The sequence below is a fragment of the Vulpes lagopus genome, chromosome 11, assembly GCF_018345385.1.
Source record: "Vulpes lagopus strain Blue_001 chromosome 11, ASM1834538v1, whole genome shotgun sequence".
In the NCBI taxonomy this organism is placed as follows: Eukaryota; Metazoa; Chordata; class Mammalia; order Carnivora; family Canidae; genus Vulpes; species Vulpes lagopus.
The window spans coordinates 6,044,669-6,063,000 of NC_054834.1; positions in this window are offsets into that span (position 1 = coordinate 6,044,669).

The following is an 18,332-nucleotide window of genomic DNA, read 5'->3' on the forward strand; positions in this document are numbered from 1 at the left end:
TATGCTCTTCCAAATGTTCTTCTTCCAAATGTTCTCCAGGAAGGGGAGTGACCTCCCCCATTGCAACCTGGGGGATCTCCTCAGTGCCACTTACTGTGCAATCCCTACCCACTGCGCCCTCTCCCGCTCTCTCCCTCTCCCTGGCTTTGCTCCATGAAAAGGGTTCTCTCTCCTTTGGGCCCTGAGGCTTTCCTCTCCCTGAATTCATGGCTCCAAACCTCATATCTGCCATGTTCTCTCCCTCCAGCTGCACACATTGCTTTCTTAATCCTCAGATCATATTCTTAGTTGTTCAAAATAGATGGATGTTGATCTAGCTGTGTTCAAGGGATGAGGCAAGCTCAGGGACCCCCTACCGCTCCACCACCATAATTCCTCCCCTCCAGGACTTGTTTCGCAGATTCCTTAGGTTTTTCTTTTAATGTAAACAACCACAAATCATGGCTATTAATGACCAAAAACCAAGTCAATCGGTATTCACAAAATTAGGTCTCTGTAGAATATGTAAAGCCTAGAGAAATGAGGAAAAGTAAAAGTTTAGTTGCTATGTTAATGCACTAAAAGTTCACATCTTCATGGTCATGGATACAATAATGCAAAGAATTTGGACTTATCAAATTTTATGTCATTTGACTGTTATTACTTTTGATTTATGGAGAATGAGAGATAAACTGATTCTTACCCATCTACATTCTGGGTAAATTCTCATGAAATAATGTCACCATCAGCAAAGATATTCAAAAATACCTGTCATGCATTAAATAAATAATGACTTGTGTTTAGTGCCGTAAGATCACTTAAAAACATAAGGACTATGTAAAGCTGTGTGTATTGAAACACAGCTGTGTGTATTTTCCTATAAGCGAATCCTTTATAATGAAAACAAAACCAGGAAGAGGAGAGTAAGGAAGAAAACATCATCAAGGACAAGAGTTATCTGAAAAGCACTCTCAAGGGCCCTGAGACTAGAGCTGAGGTCTGAGAGGCATAACCGAGGGGCTTGGATATACCAAAGAAAGCACAAGCACTGCCCTCCCAAAGCCAATAAACAGAATATCCAGGTAACAAATAGGAATGTTCAAACAAGAAATTATTGTTAGAGAGACCACTGCATTGTGTTTGAGTCAAGATGGCGGCGGGGGGTGGGGGGGCAATCATGCTTGAGTAACAACAACTCCAATCCTCAGGCTTTCGGAAACAGAGGTTTCGTTCTTGCTCATATTTCATGTCCCCTGTGGATGAAGAGCTTGCCCGTCCCACTGTGTCTCCTAGACCCAGAGGAGATCCTCCACCCAGGACAGGAGACCACGCTGGCCCACAATCCTTCTGCCACCCGCCACTTTTGCTTACTCTTCATTGGTAAAAGTCAGTCATATGCCCTCGTCTGAGCTATGCTTCGGTGGGGGTTCTGTAATCCTCCACCAGGAGAAGCAGCAAATATTTTGAGCAACAGTTTGCCACAGGTAAACATAGGATGAAGACGTCGCGTTGTTTAAAGTAAAATCTATTCTCTTAGAATGTATTCTATCTGCAACTATTGCAAACAGGAGAGGCTGTCTAAAAGGGAAGAAATATCTCTAATATTTAACACAAGTAAAGGATGTGTTTATTACTCATGGATGAATAATAAATTATTTTTTAAGCCTACAGTCATTTTTTTCTCTGTTTCTAAAGAATCAGAGTAAATACTCCTGCTTAACACAACAGTTACCAATAAGATTTCACTTTTCCAAAGTAGCAATATCTAGAACTCTATGAAAATAAGAATCCATTTTATGGATTCTGAAATGACTTAGTAGGATGATTCAGACAGAAGGTGCTCCTGAACAAGGTCATTTTCTTTTTGTTTTAAATATTCCAACTACAAATGAGTAGACCGCCCTCTCAGGACAGCCAAATGCTCTGTCTCTCCTGCTCCATCAGTGAGGTGCTGAGTGTTGCTGAGTAATAGCACGCAAGGGAAAATATGCAGATGTTGACTTTTTTTTTTTTTTCAGTGCAATGGTGTTAAACCATGAGGAAAGCTGTAAGGACCCAGGGAGTAACTGGATCTCAAGAGCCTACTTACTGGCTCTCATGCACTGGGAAGACCCAATCAATCTTGCCCCCGCTCCTAGTTCCCAATTCTGTGGAACTCGGGTCAGGGACAGATTCATACCAAGTACTCCTAGGTCTGGGCATTTCAGTATAAGCCATTTCCAGACTGGAATTACTTTTTCTCATTTTGAATATTCTGAAAAGGACATGAAAGAGCATGTCAAATGGTGTTTAAAAGATAGATATATAATTTTCCTAAGAGAATATGAATATTGCAAATAAGATTGATGGCCTTACAACAGTTTCATGAATAAAGACCCCCAAGTTCAAACGCATTTCACTTACTCTAAAGAAGCATCCTGGTAGGGAAAGTGTGGTTGCACAGTGGCAAAGGAATCTGCTTGGACCAGAATCTTTTAAATGGAGGAAAGTAATTGAAGAAAATACTGCTTATTTTTACCTGACAGATTTTCACAATAACTTTGATTTTCATGAGAGCTAGCTGTATGAGGCTGTGAAGATTGTCTTACCCCTGAGGACCTTAGTTTCTTTATCCGGGAAAGAAGGCAGCTGAACATGATGGGAAAGGCCAGAGCACTGCTTTCCACTCCCAATCCTGCCATTGATCACGTGCTTGTGGGCATGTCCCTGTGCCTCCCTGAATGGGACCATCATTGTCAGAGTCCTCCAAATACTAGCAACCTCACATGTTTGGATAAAATGAGAACATGAACATGAAAGTCCTTCAGAAATTGCAAAGTAGTGTACAAATGACAAGTCAGCTTCATCTCATTCTCCAAAATCCCTTCCATATGGAGTTAATTAATTAATTCACAAAATATTTTCAGGGCCTGCTATATGCCATACACTGTACTAGGCCATCACGCAGTGGTAATCAACACAACTATAACCCCTGCCCTCATGCTGCTGTGGGCTCCTGGAGGAGAAACACATGAAATAACTGCACAAATATTTTTGTGATTCTATAACACAATTTCTTTCTTCCACATTATTCCTTCCCAGTTGCTTCTAACACCATGTGGCCACAGTGGCAAGTATTGTGGGGCAGGGAGGAAGCCTCACTCCTACCCCTACTCCTCCCTCCTTGGCAAAGGGCCAGGAGTCTATCACTGACATTGTGCAGGATTTCTAGCACATGGCAATTATGAAAAGCACATGTATTTAGTAAACTTTGTGATGGTTTGGTAAATTCCTCTGAGACAGTAGACTCCTTATGGTCTGCACTCAAGGGGGACCATGTCCCTTCACCATGGGAACCTCACACAGCTACCTCTCTATCTACTATCTACAGTTTGGTCCACAGACTTTCATCTCTGTCAGGAGAGTGACTCTTCATTGTAGACAAACTACCAGTGCTCAAAATCCTGACTCAGCTCCTGTTTACTCTCACCAAGAAAACACCTACTGGCTCCCAAATGCCTTGAAAGAGATCCACATCACATTTTGAACTCAGAGCCTTTCAACCACCAAAGGCTTATATATCTCCGCTCATTTAAGCACTTTGGTGCATGAGGGCGTCTGATTTCTTATGTCTCGCAAGTAAAATGAGAAATACTGCTGCTCCCCCCAAAATACACTAAACTTAGATAAACTTTAGACCTTAACTCCTGTGGTCAACAGAATAATACCCCCAAAAGATATTGTATTAGTTTGCTAGGGTTGCCATAACAGACTATGACGCAGAAATTACCACAGACTTGGTGAGTTCTAAAGAAACTTTTTTCTCATGATTCTTGAGGCTGGAGGTTTCAGATCAAGGTGTTGGAGGGTTGGTTTCTTCTGGGGTCTCTCTCCCCAGCTGTCTTCTTCCTGTATCTTCATCATCTTCCTTCTGTATGCATTTGTGTTCAAGGACATGAGTTTTATTGAATTAGAGCCCACCCTAATGACCTTATGCTAACTTAATTATCTCTTTAAAGATCCCATCCCCAAACATAGTCACAGCCTGAAGTACTGAGGGTTAGCATTTCAATGTTTGAATTCTGGAGGGACACAATCCAGCCTATAACAGATGTCCATGTCCTAATCCCCAGAACCAGTGAATATGTTACCCAACATGGTAAAGGGCCTTAACAGATGTGATTACATTGATTTAAGGATATTAAGGTGAGGAGATTACTCTGGATTATCCTGGTGGCCTCAATGTATTTACAGATCCTCAGAGGGAGGTTAAAGAATCAGAGTCAGAGACGTAAGTCAGAGAAGGCAGGGACAGACTTGGAGGGATAGACTGTTGGCTTTGAAAATGGAGGAAGGGGCTGTGAGTCTTAGGAACACAGGTGGCCTTTAAAAAGTGGAAAATGTAAGAAAATGGATTCTCCCCTAGAGCCTCTGGAAAGAACGCAGTGCTGCAGACACCTTGAAACTTCTGACCTCCGGAACTGTGAGATAATAAATTTGTGTTCTTTTAAGCCACTAAGTTTATAGGAATTTGTTACAGCAGCAATAAGAAAACCAATACAGTTTTCTAGTCTGGAAATATTTTGGAAGCTGTGAAAATGAGGAAACAGGATAATCAGAAAATAATGGGAAACTGGAGATCAAAGGAAAATACCAATGGAAATGAGGAAGGAAGAGAAAAGGAGACAAAGAAATTGAGTAATGCAATGGAAGAGATTGGTAAGGAATTCAGAAGTTTCGTAGAAAGCCCTAAAAAGACATTCTGGCCTGGAAAAGATTATGATGTTAGAGAATTTAAAATACGGAGTATGATAAAATCAGTTGTGGAACATGGAGCTTCTAGGAAAGGATCCCTATTCAATGGTTTGCACCCATGGCTCTGACCGCGCTGATGTGCCAAAGCCTGAGCAAAGCTCCCTCCACAAGGAACAGCCACAAAGCCAATTAGCCAGATCTGGAAATAGCTTAGGGTATACGTGCTTTAGGGAAGCCACTGACCTAAACAAAACCTAATTCTAAAACCATCCAACAATTCAGATAGCCTCAACTGAGATGACAACAAAAATAACAGCTACTTTTTAGAAGTTTATGACTATGTCTAAGCACTTGAAAGAATGAATATACAAACAGACAATGGCCAGACTCCATACAAAAATAGAGCTCTCGCCCACCGCTTGCAGCAACCTCTTCTCTATAATAACCAGCCCAGGAAGCCAGCCTGCTGTAAGTCAGGCTTGGAGGAAGTCAGGCTGCTATCTGCAGTAACAATCCAGGAAGTCAAACAATAACTTCTGTAACAATTGGCCCTAAATGGCCAGGACTTGATTCAATAACTGGCAGCTTCATTAGTTTTTGACCTTAATTCCAACTTAAGACCAACCCCAGAGAAAGCCAAATATGCACTCCTAACTAACCACATAGGGTGTCCTCCTTGTTCCCATCTCCAGCTTTGCCATGATATAACAGCCTCCAATCAGGGCGTACCTGAGCCTTCCGGTTTTTCCACCACAGAGCTTACCTACTCCTCTCCTGAGTTAATGCCAAAAGGAGTAATGGTGGCTGACTCCCTTGCTATAGCAAGATCTGAATAAATGGCCATTGCCTGTTTTCATTTGTGTGGTTTTCATGTAAACACTTAGGAAACACTTGCTCACAGCTGCGAGGTGATAGCATATGATGGACAGATGGCAGCACCCAAAGGGTCACTCTCTGATTGGCACCGGAAGTTCTATGTTCATTATCTGGTGCCTGAATACACAGAGTGTTTTGGCTAAATACTTTTCCTAGAATGGCCCACCAACTATGTTTGGGAAATATCGGGCTAGAGTTTAGGAAGCAAAGCCACAGTTTAGGGGCGAGAAAATAAATAGTTGAATGCCAGAGCAGAAATATTCCACAGGGAAAACCAGAGAATGGTCAACATGAGATGGTCAGATATGTCTGACCCACATCATAGGGATATTTATTTTAGAGATTAATGTGCTTTAAAATGTGCCCAAGTATTCCTGAGGGTTCCCTGAGGTCATGTCTCATGTGGGCAAGCACAGTCCAGGCCTCCATGCCACTCTGTGCTGGCCTTGACCCTCCTGTGGTCCCGGCCAGACCACCGTGCTGCTGGGCCTAGTAGAAGCCACTGGTCTCTTCCTCTAGAAGCTGAGCACTGAGCACAGGGGCCTGGATTCAGCATCCCATATTGCTATGTATCCCAGTCCCACAATCAGGATGATCTAGGCTTCCCAGACATCAGAGCCTGGATCAAACACTCCCATCTCTGGGAGATTAGGACCTTCCCCTGTCTCCTCTCTCAGGCTCATCTCCTTGAGCCCTATGCAGTGTCCAGCATCACTGTTATTGCAGGTGACTGACAACAAAATGTCTACTCCTTTCCCACTATGATTCTGAAAAAGTTACTTAGTAATATGACATTGAGACATTCCCATGATTTCCTTGGAGCAAATAATCTTCAAATTAACTCCACAAGTACTGCTTATACATGGCCCTATCCCTCTTTTGGAGGATGATGAACACTGGTGGAGGGGGCTGGGTTTTCATCCAAAGAGCAAAACATATTCAAAATTCAAAAGCTCCTCAAGCTCCATGAAGCCAGGGACAAGATTTCAACGAAACCAAGCCCCATAGCTGCCATTCACCTCCCTCCTCCATGTGCCCTCACCTGAGCTCCCTTTGCTGGTAGACTCTGAGAAGGGGGTGAGGGACATGCTGGAGAATAGGTTACCATGAAAAGAAAAGGGTAAATCAAGGAAGACTTGCCAAAAAATGAAAAATGCATTGGCAGAAGGCCACTGTGTGGTGAGCCAAAGCACTGTAAGAGTATGGCCAACAAGTACTACGCGCAGGGAGGGACTAGCACATGAGAAGTTAGGTCTCCTTGAATCTCATCCTGCGTGTCCATCATTCAAGATAACGCTCAACAACACCCAAAGGCTGCAAAGGTGCTTCACAAGTATGATGTACAAAGGGTAAAAACCAAGCTGTAACGTTTTCTCAATGGAGGCATCAGGAGGGCATCTATATGTGAACTTGGCAGTGGGGAGCCAAGGGGTCACTCTGTCCTGAGAGTAGCCGGCGCAGTTTCCAATGCTCCCTTATGTGTGTCAACACATCCCAGCTAAACCTTTACCTCAATGGACAGGTTAGATAGCAGATGTATTTACACTTCTGTCTGTCACACATGCTTTTCTTATGGTAACGTCTGCACTTAATATGATAGTGCCGGGGCTGAACACTGAGGGTTGCAGCCTCCTTCATCACAGGGCTGGCCTACGGCTGGCCCATCTCTCCAGACTCTGTGATTAGTTAATACTCTAGTGTCCCAGAGTATTTAGGACATTAGGAGACCAAATTCTCTTTCCTTATCAGATTGTTAGTTGTAGGAATCATAAACCCGGAGCATCTGGAAGTCACCTTTCCCAGCACCAGAGAAGAGCCTCACAGAGCAAAGCAGAGCTGAGAGATAGGGAGAAACGGAGTCTTAACAACAAGAGATGAGAACCAGAATCCTGTTATTGCTGAAGAAACATGCTGAATGCTTATTTCTAGAATCAGTAAAGCCCCTTGTATTTTTCCTAAGTGGCCCACCTTGGACTTCTATCACTAGCCCCAGCTGGAACGGAGGGAAACCCACTGAGCCTATGCCTAAAATTAGGATGTACACTAGCATCAGATTTCCCACCCTTTCCCCAGCGCTCATGTCAAACAGTGAATCCAGGAAAGTGGCAGGAGACAGTGCCTTCAAGAAACACAGCTCCCTCCCAGATTTGAGCCAAGCCCAATAGGAGGCGGCGGCCACCTTACACTGGGTACCTCGAAGCCTGAAATAGCATCACGGTGTCAGGAAGGCCAGAAAAGCAAAAGTAAAGTGGCAAGACAGCTGCTCTCCTCCAACAGGGCTGCAGCCTCAGGACGAGGAACATCAGCCCATTGTTCCAGGGCACGTAACTCCGAATAGCAGAACTTGCCCACTCTGATGTCCTGCTCCTAGAAATCCAGAGAACCAAAGCAAGTGGAGCGCTGAGTCGGAAACTCATACTCCAGTGTGTGTAAGCACCTATGAACTACTTCTACGGCCCATTTATGTTTCCAACATCACTGGTTATCTGGTAGAGCAACCAAATGTCCCCAGACACAGCCTGTTTGGGACTCCGAAAGGGACTCAGGTCCAGGCGCGGCTGTAGGACAGCTATGACCTGGACTGTGTCCCCTTCGAATTCAAGTGTTAAAGCCCTAACCTCATGTAACAGATTAGAAATAGAGCCTTAACGAGTTGATTAGGATTAAGTTAAGGTCAAGGGTGAAACCCCGATCTGTTAGAACTCTGATGTTCTTATAAAAGAGGAGGAAACACAAGAGATTTCTCTGTCTCTGTAGGTCTCTCTATCTCTGCCATGTGAGCACACGGTAAGAAGGCAGCTCTCTCCAAGCCAGGAAGAGTCCTCACCAGAAACCAAATCCCGCGGGCACCTTGATCGTGAGCTTGCCCGCTTCCAGAACCATGAGAAATACATTTCTGTTGTTTAAGCCCTCGGCCTTCCTCCCTGCATCTGGGGTATTTTGTCAGAGTGTCCTGACCTGACCAAGACAAGGATTGGGAAACTCTCTGGATAGCTATGTCCCAAATGTCTGGTAAATATGACATCCATCTGACGCTGTGGTTTTCTGGACAGAACTTGAGATAATGCCTCAGTTAATCTTGAACTTCACATGCTAAAAGGACAGGGCCTAGTCCCGGCCACTGGCGGGCAGCTGGAGGTTGCAGTTGCCAGAAGCTCCCATGGCTGGCCAGATGCCTGCCATGTGAGGCCAGCAGATCTGAAGGGTAGACTTTATGGCCAGGAGCTCCATTTCCTCCCTGAGGAAGTCAAGTCTGTTGGCACAATCTTGAGGAAAACTAAGTGTTGGGCAAAGTCCTGGCTCCGGGTCCATCCAGTCAACTGGCCTCAAAGTCTGGAGTGTGACAAGTGGGAAAGGCAGCCTTCTGATTCCAAATGCTTTGTTGTGTCGGGGGCTGGGCTGCAGTCAAGAACTTTCTTCTTATAATGATTCAGCAGAGCAGCCACACTGGACAAGTGTATGGAAAATGGCCTCATTGAAGGCAGGGCCTGTGGGCTGTGCTGTTTCCTTCCCAGTGCTTAGCATGGAAAGAGGCACGTGGCTCAGTATCCCTGATGGGGGGAAATGCCCTTGGAAAATTTCTGCCTGCTTCCAAGCCACAATGACAGAAATGCCCCATTTGTTCTTAAACCATGGGGGTCATCTGTCCTGGATACTCGGCCTGGCCTTCCCACCTGTAGAATAGCAGCAAGTTCTCTGCCTCAGCTGGACTATTGCTTCCTGTCAGGCAGAGGGGCTGAGCAGCAAAGGTTAAGGGCATGGCCTTTCTTCTCCTCTATAACCATAAATCCCCAGAGTTCTACCCTAGCCAGTCACCCTACCACACTCCCAGAACCCGTTTGCTCTCTCACTTCCCCTGAAGGTTATTTCATGACCTCCTGGTGCTCAAACTTCCTACAGCCTTTTCTTCCTCATGCTGCACCCCAGCCTCCCCTCCTCACTGAGTATGCAATGATCTCCTGCCGCCACATCTGCTGAACCCCCTACCCCTAGAATCCTCGACTCCCTGTTCTCTCCGTGGCAGCTGGGCTAACAGTCCTTGCTTCTTCCTTAAGCAACCCCTCCATGTGTGCTCTGGCCCCCATCCGTTCTTGTTAAGTCAAGGATGTTTCTCCTATAATTATCTTCCCTCCCACTGGCACCATTAATTTACTCCTCTCTCCTGGTTTATCACCATACGCATATAATATATTCTAGTATCTCCCACCTTCTAAAAAGTTATCTCTCTGGAACCCCTGTTCCCACGTGTGCTGCTTCTTCCCTCAGGACTGCTCCTTTGCAGGGCCCTTCACTGGCTCCTCATCCTCTACATGGAGCCCAGGCCTCAGATCTCTTCTATCTGTAATCGTATCCAAGACATCTCATTGGTCCCTTGGCTTTATTGACATCAAACTGTTCATGATTATTAAATGTCTATTTTTAGTCCCAACATCTTCTCTGAGACCCAAACTCAAATATCCCAGTACTTACTTAGGTATCTAGTAGGTGTCTCAAATTTAATGAAATCAAAACAAAACTCTTATCAACTCCCCTCAAACTTGTAGATCCCTCCGATCATCCCCATTTCAGCAAATGATATTTCCCCCATTTTCAAGTCAAAACCCTAGGAATCCTTATTAGCGTCTCTTTCCCATATACCCTGGAATTCTTCTTGGGATTCCTCATCAGGTCACACTCTCTTACTTCGCGAACCCTGAATCCAACCCCTCTTATCAGGACCTGCTGACCATGCGTTCAGGTTCATGGCACCTCTCCAAACCCCAGGATAGACTGCTGCCTGTGCTGTGAGCACCACAGCCCTTGAGGCAGGACAGGTGGTGATGGATAAGCCATTGCCACCAGCTACCACACACAGGACCAGAACCAGGACCACAGAAACTGTAGTATCTTGGTTGAAATCACAAGACATAAAGTGGAAAAGGCAGGATTTGAACCTAGGAAGTCTGGCTCCAGAGTCAGGGCTCTCGGTCACTATGCACTAATCACTATGCTAAAATAAACACAAGTGCTGGATGTGGAGTGTCCAGCACACCTAGGGAGCTGCCCAGAAGACATGAATAGACTTCCAAAGAAGACATACAAATTGCCAAAATATATATGAAAAGATGCTCAACATCACTCATAACCAGGGAAACAAAAACCATAAAAGACTCTTAACGATGAACAAACTGAGGATTGATGGAAGGAGGTGGTGGGGGATGGGCTTGATGGGTGACCGGTATTAAAGAGGACACTTGTGATGAGTACTGGGTGTTGTATGTAAGTGATGAATCTCTGAATTCTACTTCAGAAACCAATATTGATTTGCACTGTATGTTCACTAACTAAAATTTAAATAAAAATTAAAAACAGACAAAAACAGGGATCCTTGGGTGGCGCAGCGGTTTAGCGCCTGCCTTTGGCCCAGGGCCCGATCCTGGAGACCCGGAATCGAATCCCACGTTGGGTTCCCGATGCATGGAGCCTGCTTCTCCCTCTGCCTATGTCTCTGCTTCTCTCTCTCTCTCTCTCTCTATCATAAATAAATAAAAATTAAAAAAAAAAAACAGACAAAAACAAGGAACTGACTAGCTGACCTGTGAAACTTTTATTTTTGAGATGAAAAAAGTTAGGCTTACTCAAAATCCTATTTCCTCACCCACTCATTCACATGTTCATTGGCCATACATAGTTGGGGAAGTCTATAAGGCCATTTTTCAGGCTTTGCAAACACTCTCTTCCAAGGACGAGAGGCTAAGGTAAAAGGTCTGGATCCATCAAAGTGGCCAGTTGGACAACTGATCTAGTGAGGGTAAGAACAAGGGGAGCCAGAGAATGAAGGCATAGCCAGAAGAGGAGCAAGGTACAAAAAGGCAGTTCTTAAACTAACACAGGGGCTCCTTTCTGAGATTAGAGGACCCTCCCTTATGTGACCTAACACATGGGGACAAAATGTAAACTCCATCCCACCTGGACCAGAAACTAAGTGCCCAAATAAAATAAACCATAAGTTCCTATTGTGACCACCAGAATTGCTTTGGGAGACTAAAAATACAGTTTCTAGGCCCAACTGAATCAACACATCTCTGGTGGCATCTGAGAATCTTTACTTTTAGAAGCTTCTCAATGATTCTGTAGATCATCCTAATTTGAGAACTACTGGTGCAGAACTACTGTGGAAGAAGGAAGAGGTGATTGAGGCCTATCATGGCAGCCAGCTCCTAGGCTGACCCTCAATGATTCAAACCACCTGATAGTCATGCCCTGTGGAGTCTCCTTCTATAATGAATAGACCTGACCCGTGTAACCAATAGGATCTTGCAAAAATACTGATGTGCGGTTCGATGTGTAGGTCATGAAAGACATCACAACTTTTCTCCTCACTCTCTCTGGACCACTGCATCATGGACCCTCAAGCAACCCTGTAGAGAAGTTTACACAGAAAGAAAGCCTGGCCTCCTGCCAATAGCTAACATTGATTCCCGGGCTACATGAGTGCACCATTTTGGAAGTGGATCCCCCATTCCCAGTGAAACCTTCAAATGTTAGTCCTTCCCGACATACTGACTCTTCATGAGGGGCTCCAAGTCAGAATACCCAACTAAACCACATCTCAATTCCTGGCCCACAAAATGATATGAAATAATAAATGTTTATTCTTTTCACTGCTGAGTTTGGGGGGGGGGGGGTGATTCATTAAGCAGAAAGCAAAAATCCATATACCTGGAATGATCAGGGACACTTCATGAAGGAAACTGGACTCTGAGCCCTGACATGAGAAGGGATGAGAAGGATAAAGGGACGAGAAGGGAAGAGCATCAGGACAGGAATATATCTAGGTTAGGAATGATATATTTCACTGCCAGTGAAATAGAGAAGTGTACTTTTATCCCTATTTTCCCAGCGAGACTAAAAGTGCTCCTCCAGGGCAGAGGAGGACTAGGGTCATCATGCTCAGTGACGAGGAATGCTGGCACTGCTACAACAAGTTGGCCTGGGGGCCTCTGCCTGTGGTCTCAAGCTGAGCTACACATTAAGATCACCTGGGGGAACTTTAAAAGCTATTGATTCCTGGACCATATCCCAAAAGATTCTGGTTTAATTGGTCTGGGCTGTAGCCTGGGCTTGGGGAAGTCATAAAATCTCCCCCAGGTGATTCTAATATGCAGCTCAGCTCCAGCTGAGGACCACTGCTGTAGACAAAAAGCTTCAGTATCTGTCTACATGGCCGGGCTAAATATGTGTATGGTGAGTGTAGGCAGAAAACTGTGGCCCGTTGTTCTAATGTAGCCTGGTGTGCAGGGAGCTGGGACTGCACACTAACATCAGCCTTCTTCTGAAAGGCAACAGTAACCAAATAGCCAATGAGGTTGCTGTTCTGGTATCCACTGCTGTGTGGCGGAAACCACAGTAACCATCTAATTGTCGCTTTTGGGTTTTGGAGGTTGACTGGCCTCAGCTAGATGCTTCTTACTTGGACTCTTTCATGTGGTTACAGAAAGACAGTTGCTGGGGCTGGAGTCCTCTTTAAGGCTTCCTCCCCTGTTGTCTGGTGGTTGACACTAGGTGTCAACTGGATGTTGTGTGTGCTATTGTGGAACGTCTACATGTAAATTTTCCCTGTGGGCTGGGCTTCTTCACAGCATGGGGGCTGGGTTCCAAAAGGAAGCATCCCAGAGAGGACATCACAAGCCATAGAGCCTCTTATAAGTCAGCCTTGGAAGTCATGCCACATCGCCACGTTTTGTCATCAAGGCAGTCACAAAGGCCCAAGATCGAGGTGCTGGGGATTGACTTGTGTTACCCTAAAAATTCTCATGTTAAAGCCCAAATCCCTAATGTGATGGTATTTGGACATGGGATCTTTGGGAAATAATTACAGTTAGATGAGGTCTGAGGGTGGGGCCCTCATAGAGACACCAGAGAGCTTGCTCCCTCTCTCGGTCTCTGCCAAGTGAAAACACAGCACGAAGGTGGCCATCTGTAAGCCAGAAGGAAGACGCTCACCAGATCCCAACCACATTGGCACCTGGAACTCAGACTCTCAGTCTCCAGAACTGTGAGAAATAACTATCGGTTAAGCCACAGCCTCTGGAATTTTACTATAGTGGTCCTGGCTAAGATAAAAGAGGAGTCATTGATTCCACCCCTACTTTTTTAAAGATTGATTGATCAGTTGGTGGATTGATTTAGGAAGCACATGCATGGGGGGAAAGGGCAGAGGGAGAGGAAGAGAGACTATTCAAGCAGACTCCCTGCTAAGCATGGAGCCCAATGCAGGCCTCAATCCCACAACCCTGAAATCATGACCTGAGCCAAAACCAAGAGTTGGAGACTCAACCTACTGAGCCACACGGGTGCCCCAGACTCTACCTCTTGATAGGACAAGTTTTAAGAAAATTGCAGACATATTTAAAAAACCACCTAAAATAAAATGGATAGGAACAACACCTCTTGGGTACATCAAGATTGATGCCCATCTGGAGCTGAGAAGTTTCTAGTATTTTATAGATGATCAGTGGTAGAATTATTTTGTAATGCATAGAGTTTCTGTAATTGCAGCTCCTGGACCTTTTCGTGCAGAAATAGGAAGGGTGGAGGTCAACTTGGTGGTCTTACCAGGAAGAGCAGAAGAGATTCCCACTTAACATTTATTTATTTTTTTATTTTTTTTTTCTTCCCCACTTAACTTTTAAAATCACAGCTTACAACACTCTGTATGCAGCACTCAGGTGCATGGGACATGCAGAAAAAAACATCTGGTGGGCTGATGCCTTCGCTTATCAGTTAACCGTCTCGGATACCCTTGATACTCACCCTTGATGACCTGAAGGAAAGGCCCTGGGCTCAAATCGCCTCTCTCCTCTGTCTGGTGGGGCTCCACCTGCTGGGAAACAGAAGACGTGAAGTGGACAGACATCTACCTGCTGCCCAGCGATGAAGATGGGAGCTGGCCCCAGAGGGCCGAGACTGTTCAGAGCAGTTACTGCAACTGGTTTTTGCTGAGGGAACAGCGTGGGAATCTGTGAGAGGGACTAAGCTGTGGCTGAGATGTTGTGATTCGTTCCAGATGTGGACGACAAGTCGCAGTGGGAATGGGATGCAGAAGACCTCTCAGGACTGCCTTAGCCCTTCAGCTGCTGTGGAGTGGCTCCGGGACAAGACGTCAGCCACTCACCAAAGGTGCCTGGCACAAGATACTGCTCTCAGGGGCCCCTCCAGCCCTCACAAGCAAGGGTACAGTGTAGTGGCCATTGGCCGCACTATGCTTGTGTCCCCTAGATTGCTGCCACTTGGGAAGGCGGCTGGGAGGGCCAAGCAGATGGGAAGAAGTCCATGAAGGTGGAGGGCACAGCCTCAGCTGTGGCTAATGCTCTTCAGAGGAGCAGAGCACAGAGGACACAGCCAAAGCACCCCCCCCCCCAGTACCCTAATGCTGCCATGGAGGGTGTTGGCTGGAAGGATTCACTAACTGGATGGGAGCAAAAAGGCAGGTGAGCTGAGATGAAGTGGGAGGGGATTCCCAAGGATCAAGAGGCTGTCGCCACGGCGACCCTCAGGAGCAAAGAATCAGCCTAAGCAACGACATCCTAAGGGCTGACCATGTGCCTGGCAAGAAGCGAGGCACGATCACTCTGGCTATCAGAATGACTGCACCGCCATTCATAAATCGTTATATTATTTAATCCCACAGCACCCCCCGACGTGATATGATCCCTGCTCTGCATCCGAAGAAACTGAGTGTGTTCGTTTCCTATGCTGCTGTAACAAATTCCCACAACCTGAGTGATTTAAAACAACAGAAATTTATTTTCTCATAGTTTGGGAAGCCAAGAGTCCCAAATCAAGCTCTCAGCAGGGTCATGCTCACATGGCCCCCTTTTCTGTGTACCTGTCTCTCCATGACCTCCCCTCTTCTTTTAAGGACATCGTCATTGGATTTGGGACTCACCCTAATTCAGTATGACCTTATCTCGTTAGCTCTGCAAAGACCTTATTACCGAGTAAGGTCACATTCTCAGGTTCCAGGCGAACATGAATTTCAACCCAGCACATCGAGTCTTGGATTTGAGGAATTGCCTGAGTCCTCCACAACCAGTAATCAAGGTGGTTGGGATGGGATTTGAACCAATAGAGCAAGCCCCGCTGCACTTGTCTCAGCAGCCCAAGGTTGTCTCAGCAACAGAGCGGCTTTCACTCATTATGTGAAGCCCCCAAGAAACATCACCACTACCCTCACTTCTTAGCCATGGGGACAGAATTGGAGGGCGAGTACCGTGCTATCGCTGTGAACCCCTGGACAAGAAAATACCTATACCAGTAAAGAAAAATGAAAGCAGGATTTGGAGAAAATGAGCTTTCAAGGGGCAAAATGCATTACCCTAACCCCTAACCGTTGTAAGCTGACAGGACCCATGGGGAAGTTGTTGAGGGATGTTTTGTCCAATAACTTGAGGACCTGAGAATGGCCTCAGCCAGATTGAGGGAGATCATCCAATGTGACATTCCCCGTCCTGCCCTCACTTGGGATTATCGGGAGTAATCCCAGTCTCGGTAGGAGACAACGGGGCAGCCCCCAACCTCAGGAATTCTATGCAAACTATGGTGACCCCTCGTGGCCTGGAGGAGCCATGTGTGCTGGAGGGAGGCTAAAGGTTCAAATGGGAGGCGGGAGCCTCCATGGGGTGTTTACAACTACAGGGAGGAACCCCAGAATTCCAAGGAGAGGGGCCCGGAGGGAAGGCACACAGCTCGAGGGCCCTGGCATTACGGAGCTGGGACAGTGGCTCATGGGCAATGAGTAGGAGGACCTTGAACAGGAAATAACGCTTCCTTGGTCCAAAGCCTACATATTACACCGTGCAGCGTGTTATCAAAAGCAAGAATTAAAAATGGCACAAGACAAAGGAATAAAGACCTGCATGCGGATCCCCGGGTGGCTCAGCACTTTAGCACCTGCCTTTGGCCCACGGTGTGATCCTGGGGTCCTGGGATCGAGTCCCACGTCTGGCTCCCTGCAGGGACCCTGTTTCTCCCTCTGCCTGTGTGTCTGCTTCTCTCTCTGTGTCTCTCATGAATAAATAAATAAAATCTTAAAAAAAAAAAAAAAGACCTGCTTTGTGTCCTCAGTGCCATCAGCCTTCATAAGTGAGGAGATGGGATGAAGTCCCTTTGCTGTCCAAACCCTTTACCCTGTCTCCTGCTTGGTCTCAGACCATTCCCAGGGCCCCAGAAGGCTGGTGGCACAGAAGCTAACCCTCTGGCTGCCATCGTAGCTGTCTCACCATTCAGCTGTTTCCTCAGACAAGGTGCTAGCTTGCTCCGGGCCTCAGTCCCTTCGGTTAAACAAAGAAAATAACAATACTTGCCCTGCCGACCTGATGGAATTGTAGCTAGGAACAAATGAGACGATAGCAAAGCATAACCTGCATCTCCCTTTTCAGAGGAAAGAAAATATAATGGATTTTTTTAAAAAATGTTCTAGAAGTCCCCAAACCGGGGGGACAGGCTAGACCTCAGTCAGATCTGGTTCCACATCTTGTGGAGTTAGAGGCTGGGCTGGAGGTACCAGAACAGGTATCAGGGGCAGGGGCTCTGAGTCTGCTGCCCTGCCTGTGTCCTGTGCAGCAGCCATGTGGCTCCTCTAACTCTCCAAGCCTCAGGGCCGAGGTGAGTCTCAAAGGAGCTCACACACAGCTTCCAGGCATCCCCAGGTGTGTTTCAAAAGTCTGCAAATGTTCTCCAGATGATTATCTTTCCCTTAGTTTTATATTCTGCTGCTATTTTTCTATTTCATATGATTTCTCTTTTCAAGAACATTTCTTCAGTCCTCTCTCTAGATGCCGCGCCCACCTCCTCTCTGGCTGTACCTACTTGTTCTCAGAGTCCTTTCCCAAATGCTGAATTTTCCTAATTAGTAGGTGAACATTTTGCACCTCAGCCCTCCCCGGTCCAGCAGAGCTCTAGGAGCCCTCTGCAGGAAAACTCACAGGTACAGCACTCTTGAGGGCTGGGAACTGGGTTTGGGTTAGGATATAAATCCTCAGGGAACTGCAAACAGTAGAGGGCAGTGGTTCTTAGTTATCCCAGACCTGGAGATAATCATCTCCCTTTACCAGCCAGACTCAGGTTGGAAGGTGGAAAGGAACCTGGGATTCCCACCCCGTCACTCCCAGGCTTCAGACCCAAGCAGGGGAGTGAACAGAAGGAAAGAATTAGGGAAAGTTGAGAGAAGAAGAGAGAGTAAATTTTTATTTCTCTGTCCATGTATCTCATAAAAATCTCCCTCTGAGGAGTACTTACAGACCAACCCCTATCCCAGAGCAAGCTGTAGCCTCCAGAGGGAGCTCAGAACCCTGTGGTGATTGCCTGGCAAGATTTCAGGAGTTCAGGAGCTTGCCTGTTCCCTTTGCCCTCACGCATTCCACCCCACCCTCAGGTAAGGAAGTCTTTGGGAAAGATAATTAATCACAAGCTATATAGATTAAATATGTATAGTTTTCTGTATATCCATTATAGCCCATTAAAATAGTTTTTCTAATAAAGACCCAAAGCATGTACATATCACCAATTTCAATTGTGGCAATTTATTCTAAGAAAACAAATGAACATGTCAACAGGAATTATTACTAAATCCTAGTAATAAATGATACAACAAATTTAGTAATAAATGATACTGTGAAATACTATGTCATTAAATCTTGAGGGAGAATATGTGTTCACATAGTAAGATGTCCAACATATATGGGCACGTCAAAAGCAGA